Below are 6462 nucleotides of genomic sequence, written 5' to 3'. Positions count from 1 at the left end.
GGGGGGGGGGGACTGGCCGTGGGGCGCTGCCCTCTGAGCCAGTGGGGTTCAGGAGCGGGGGGGCGCGAGGGGGCGGTCGCAGCCGGCGTCGTGCGGTGTGTGACCTCAGCGGCGACCCGAGGAGAGTGACCCCCGCGCGAACCGGCTGCGTTTCAGGAGATGCTGGCGGCGGCGGCCGAGGGCTTCGCCGGCGGGGTGAGAGCCTGACCAGCGGCGGGGTTTACAGCGAGCGGGGCACGAGGCGGTGCTGCCTGCTGGTGGTGGCGAGGGCGCGGCTGGGGCGGGGCCACTGCACGCCGGCGGGCACGGAGAACGCGCCCAGTGGAGCTGGATGATGTTGCGTGGTTCACAGACGCACAGGGTGGCACAGGCTTTGTCCGGAGGCGCACAGCTCTTCACGTCGCTCTGTCGCTGTCTGACACGTGGTTGGCGGAGAGGAGTTGACACAGCTTGTGTTCTTGTTTTTCCCTGTTTGTAGCGTGCAGACTGTGCTGCTTTGTTCTGTTGCACTACCTCGGAATGACAGAGATCATCGTTTTTTTTGTCGGCTGTACGGATGGATTACACTTGGGCATTTTGTCGGTACACTGTCTTATGAATGTCGCCTATCATGCACTGCACATGACATGCTTCTTGTGGTCTCTTTACCCCTTAAGGTTTTTATCCGTGCACCAGTATGTTTTGGTATGCTTATGTTATTAGTTTCCCAACAAGCAAAATACAAAATTGTAAACGTTTTTGTTGCAGTTTACATGAAGATGAACTAGGTAAGTTGGAGTAATCTCAATATTTACCGCAAGCCTTCACTTTTATTGCTGTGACTCAAATTAACAGACGTGGTCTGACCTCCTGCTTCGGCACTCAGGAGTACCTCAAGTCCAAGCCACGCTCCATCCGCAACAAGCTGGTATCGCTGACGCTGAAGCGGAAGACCAAGCTGGGCGAGGACGTGCGTCGCAAACTGGAGGAGGACAGCTACACCACGGAGAGCTACACCTCGTGGCTAGAGTCGCGGCCCACCTCCAACTTGGAGAAGCTGCACTTCATCATCGGTCACGGCATCTTGCGCGCCGAGCTGAGGTCAGTGCCGACGCACCGCTCTCTGCTTCTGCATCCACCCCTTCCTGCCAGGAGGAGGCCCCTCAGTCCGCCCGCCCGTCCACAGTCCTCTATATCCACCCTCTCTGCCGGGAGAAGGCCCCTTAGTCCGCCGGCCTGTCCACAGTCCTCTATATCCACCCTCTCTTCCGGGAGAAGGCCCCTCGGTTCGCCGACCTATCCACAGTCCTCTACATCCACCGTCTCTGCCGGGAGGAGGCCCCTTAGTCCGCCGGCCTGTCCACAGTCCTCCACATCCACCTTCCCTGCCGGGAGGAGGCTCCCAGCCCGCCAGCCTGTCCACAGTACTTGTATCTAGAGTCTGATAGCGACAGAAGCTCGTCCTGTCTGCTGTTCTGTGGGACCTGGTATCCATGTTCGCATCACACGTCACTGGCCGAGCTGGCATCAGCGCCGTAAGGTCGTTTTACACGCTTCATTGCAACAGCTCCTTACGCCATTGCTGACTTCCCGACGCTGTGAACACGTCCGATGACCGCCGCCGGCGCTGGGCGCAGGGACGAGATCTACTGTCAGATCTGCAAGCAGCTGACCAACAACCCGTCCAAGTCGTCGCACGCGCGCGGCTGGATCCTGCTCTCGCTGTGCGTGGGCTGCTTCGCGCCCTCCGAGAACTTCGTCAAGTACCTGCGCTGCTTCATCCGCGAGGGGCCGCCCGGCTACGCGCCCTACTGCGACGAGCGGCTGCGGCGCACCTTCACCAACGGCACGCGCAACCAGCCGCCCAGCTGGCTGGAGCTGCAGGCGAGTCCACTTCGCGGAGGCGGAGGGGAGGCATGATCAGATCACTGCGTTGCATCAGGGCGGCCTCTTCTGCTGGCTAGAGCCGGAGGCGGACGCCCTGGAGGGTGTGGTCAGGTTACGTGGCAACAGCCGGTCACATACGCAGCTACTGGAGAGTTTTGCTAGTTCAGTCACATGTATAGACGATGTTATGTGATAACCTTAGTCACACATAGCTGTAACTGAGGTGTATGTTATGTTGTACTGCTATGACAGCAGCAAAGGCTTCCTGACTTCTTGTTTTCAATTTCATTTCATTTCTGACCATTGATGTGCTGGGAGAGATGCTAGCAAGGCACCGTGTGCGACCCAACCAGGCTAGCTGCACTAGCATGTTAATGCACACCAGAATTTCAGTGCCATAAATCGGCTATCGGGTTGCGCGAATGCCGCAATGCTGCGAATTGGCATTCCATTCTCCCACTGGTCGTATTGACATAAATGGGAAATCACTTGTGTTCCGTTCATTCCATGCGCTTTGCATCAGGTAACCACCACCAAATCGTCGCATGGTCGGCTGAGACTTGCGTGTGTCTGCCCTGCTGGAGAGGGACATGAATCCGCAGCGCGTCGGGTCACGTGTGCGGCCCATATTGATCCGTGCCATGCGCCTCTGCAGGCACCAAGAACAAAAAGCCGCTGATGCTGCCGATCACCTTCATGGACGGCAACACCAAGACGCTGCTGGCCGACTCGGCGACCACGGCTCGCGAGCTCTGCAACCAGCTGAGCGACAAGATCGGGCTCAAGGACCAGTTCGGCTTCTCGCTCTACATCGCCCTCTTCGACAAGGTGGGGCTTGCGTGGTGTCCACGGCCACGGACGCAGCTCGCCGGGCCCGTAACCGCCGTCGAGACCGCCAAAACTGACGAGTGAAACGCCCCATTGTACCCATTAAAAAATGTCAGGTGGAGAGAGAGACGACAGTGCGCCGGATACTCTACGTCGGTTCTCTAATGCGTGGACGGAATCTGTGTTCGTATTTTTAACTTCGTACGCTACTTTTAAGCGTGTTTACGATGGTAGCTCGACACGTAACCAGGGACTGCTGCCGCCAGGTGTCGTCGCTGGGGTCGGGCGGTGATCACGTGATGGACGCCATCTCCCAGTGTGAGCAGTACGCCAAGGAGCAAGGAGCTCAGGAGAGGAACGCCCCCTGGCGGCTCTTCTTCAGGTGCGTGCCCTGACGCTCCTCCGACGAGGCCAGCGTTTTGGCGTCTACTGTCGCAACATAGAACATCTAGTAAAACATTCCAAGCCGTGTTTTTACGCGAGATTTTGCTTCGCACTGATTTGGGTCCACCGTAAAAAGCTCATTGATCTTAATTGCGCATTCCCAGTTGCACATAATGCAGCGTACCTGCTTTTGTTTCACGGTCCCATGACTGCCCGGCCCAATGCGAAGCAGGCAGCTGCCTGAACGACTGATTCAGTCAGTGCGCACGCGCCTGTATTGTATTCGTTCGCTGAGCCGTGTCCCTCACGACAAGCCGTGCTCCAGGAAGGAGATCTTCGCGCCGTGGCACGACCCCCGCTCGAGGACAACGTGGCGACGAACCTGATCTACCAGCAGGTGGTGCGCGGGGGTCAAGTTCGTGGAGTACCGCTGCGACAAGGTACGACAGTGGCCCAATGCCCCATCGACGTCTTGCGGGTGTTTGATCAATAAACACCGGCGTGCGGCGCAGGACTCATGCCGCGCGTTTCTGGCTATAAAAATGCTAAAAAACGAGTAACGACGGGCTGTACAAGGTCGTTCTTAACCACGTCGCTTATAGGAATGAGGCGGCGCTTGTGGTGCCGAACAATAGAGCAACTAGTTCATGATTCGTATGCAAACAAACCGCTGTAACTATGCCTATTGAGGGCAACCCAGCCTTCCTTTTTCAACCAACTATCACCATTTGCTAGGCGTCATGGATAACCGTGCCCACGTGTTGCGAGCTGCGCGTCTGGACCGTCTTTAGTGGCGCGTGCGCCCGTCTGGCGTGATTGTGACCTCCGATCGGCCATTGCTCAGGAGGAGGACCTGGCGATGATCGCAGGCACAGCAGTACTACATCGAGTTCAGCTCGGACATGAACCAGGAGCGGCTGTCGGCCTGCTGCCCAACTACATCCCGACTACTATGCCTCAACGGCATCGACAACACCGTCGAGAAGTGGGCGCAGCTTGTCCTTCAGGCTTTCAAAAAGGTGCTTGCCCGCGGCACAAAGACGGCCGTACATGTGGGGTGCGGGTTAACAGAACAGCCGCAGCTGTGGATGGGCTAGATAATAAATGGAGTGTGAGTAGCTCTCGTTGGCCTGACGGAGATCAGAAGCTTGAGTTTTCGGATCTTAACTGTAGCAGCTTGCTTCCAGATAATGAGTTTGTATTAGTGAGTCCGTGCAAAGTCAGCCCTTCTCCTTCGAAGACCAGCTTCACCGCCTAAGCATTTTCCGTTGTGAGGCCAATGTAGCGAGTCTTCATTCCCGCGAATCGTTTTCTGAGGTGATTTGCTTGCTTCCGATACGATTTAACCGCAACCCTTAGCCTCCTAAACGGTTTGCTGTTTATAGCGCGTAAGTGAAGTAACTACTCTTTGTTGGAGTTCGACAACGTGGCCGTTTTCAGAGCTACTACATGAAGGAGAGAGCTCCTGCCCTGAAGGTGAAGGAGGACGTGGTCAGCTATGCCAAGCTCAAGTGGCCGCTGCTCTTCTCCAGGTTCTACGAAGCCTTCAAATACTCAGGTAGGTAAGAATCCACTACAACAATGCCTGTCACGTTTCGGAGCGTTCATCAATATGTCTCCGTTTCCCTTGCTTCTTATTTACCCCGCATCAATCCGACAACCCTCATCTTTGAGTTCCACCGCACTAACACGCGTATCGCCCACTCTGTACAGCCCGAACCTACCCAAGAACGACGTCATCAATCGCCGTCAACTGGACGGGTGTGTACGTGGTGGACGACCAGGAACAGGTGCTGCTGGAGCTCAGCTTCCCCGGATTACCCAGGTCTCCAGTCAGAAGTAAGGTGGCCACTAACTGGAAGCAAGCACTTTCTGAAGCTTAAGGGGGAGGGGATAAGCCTATTTACCGCTTGGATATCGTTGGAGCTGACAACCGCACGTCAAGCTTTATAACACACGATTTATTCATTTAGGTGTCCTCTGGTATGTGCGTCTTTGGAGGCGACATGACCAAGTTCACTGAGCATTACGAGAGTGCTCTTACTTGTTCTATGCTACGATCCTTTCATAACCTGATGTGACTACCGGTTTTTATGAATGGTTTGCTTTCCTTCCTTGGCCTACAAAGACCCATTTAAAATGAGCGGCGCGCATGACGATTTTTCCCGAGCGAGCTGGCAACAATGCCCGACTGGGCTGACCTCCAGCTCTGACCGCGCAGGACGAGACAAGACCCAGCAGCAGACGTTCACGGCTGGCGACCGTGCGCGGCGAGGAATTCACCTTCACCAGCCCCATTCGGAGGACATCAGGGACCTGGTGGTCTACTTCCTGGAGGGCCTGAAGAAGCGCTCACGATACGGTCATCGCTCTGCAGGACTACAAGGCGGCCCGGTGAGACGCAGCTGCGCTCAGGGAGGGAACAAGGTGCCCGGTGAGATGCAGCGCGCGCAGCAGAAGGGACAAGGCGCCCGGTGAGACGCAGCGCGCGCAGGGGAGGGAACAAGTTGCCCGGTGAGACGCAGCGCGCGCAGGGGAAGGGACAAGGCGCCCGGTGAGACGCGGCGCGCGCGGTGAGGGAACAAGGCCCCTAGTGAGACGCAGTGCGCGCAGGGAGGGAACAACGCGTTCGATGGGACATAGTGCGCGCAGGGAGTGAGCATGAACGGAGCTGGGGAAGGTGAGAAATTTTGCGCCTCTGCATAAGACACTCCAAATAAGGTTGGGTTTACAGCGCAAAAATTCACTGACCAGGGGGCTTCTCTGCGTAGCATCGTGGCGGAAAACATGCTCAAATACCCTTGCATGCGTCGGTCGATTGCACTGCTTGATTGCATCGGAACGTGAAAAGAGTAAAAGTACATATAAGATTGTGTTGTGGTGTATGCGATTCACTGTAGCGGCATATAACGTGACTGAAAAATGCTCACTGGTGCCTTAATTTCCCGGCTCTATTCGACGCCATACATTGCGACACAAGACAGCTGACCGCAGCAGTTATATTTGTCGTGAAGAAAACCGGACATCAATCCAGTAACACGTGATTTGTGTTGTATTACAGCCAACCACGTAGGACTTTCTGCCGGTATTTTGTATTAGCCACTGGTAGTCGTTCCGTTCCTCTGCTACCGATGGCCCTGACCTCGACCGTTTCTCACTGCAGGTGAGGGCAGCAGCTTCTTGAACTTCCGCAAGGGCGACCTGATCCACTTGGAGGACGACAGCACCGGCGAGACGGTGATGAACTCGGGCTGGTGCGTGGGCACGTGCCAGCGCGACGGCGGCCGCGGCGACTTCCCGGCAGAGACCGTCTACGTGCTGCCGGCGCTGACCAAGCCGCCCCCCGACATACTGGTGAGTACCGGCTCGCCTGTTCGGGCTCCG

The 6462-nt window shown here is 56.5% G+C and overlaps 1 pseudogene; it reads left to right on the top strand.

The window, feature by feature from the left end:
• Positions 1 to 156: 156 nt before the first annotated feature.
• The window catches only part of LOC119102022 (myosin-VIIa-like), a 29845-nt pseudogene continuing 23539 nt past the window's right edge, over positions 157 to 6462 (top strand).

The sequence above is a fragment of the Pollicipes pollicipes genome, unplaced genomic scaffold, assembly GCF_011947565.3.
Source record: "Pollicipes pollicipes isolate AB1234 unplaced genomic scaffold, Ppol_2.1 Scaffold_5327;HRSCAF=6296_pilon_pilon_pilon, whole genome shotgun sequence".
NCBI lineage: Eukaryota > Metazoa > Arthropoda > Thecostraca > Pollicipedomorpha > Pollicipedidae > Pollicipes > Pollicipes pollicipes.
Note: the sequence above shows the minus strand (reverse complement) of the source record. Positions and strands in the feature narration are given on the sequence as shown.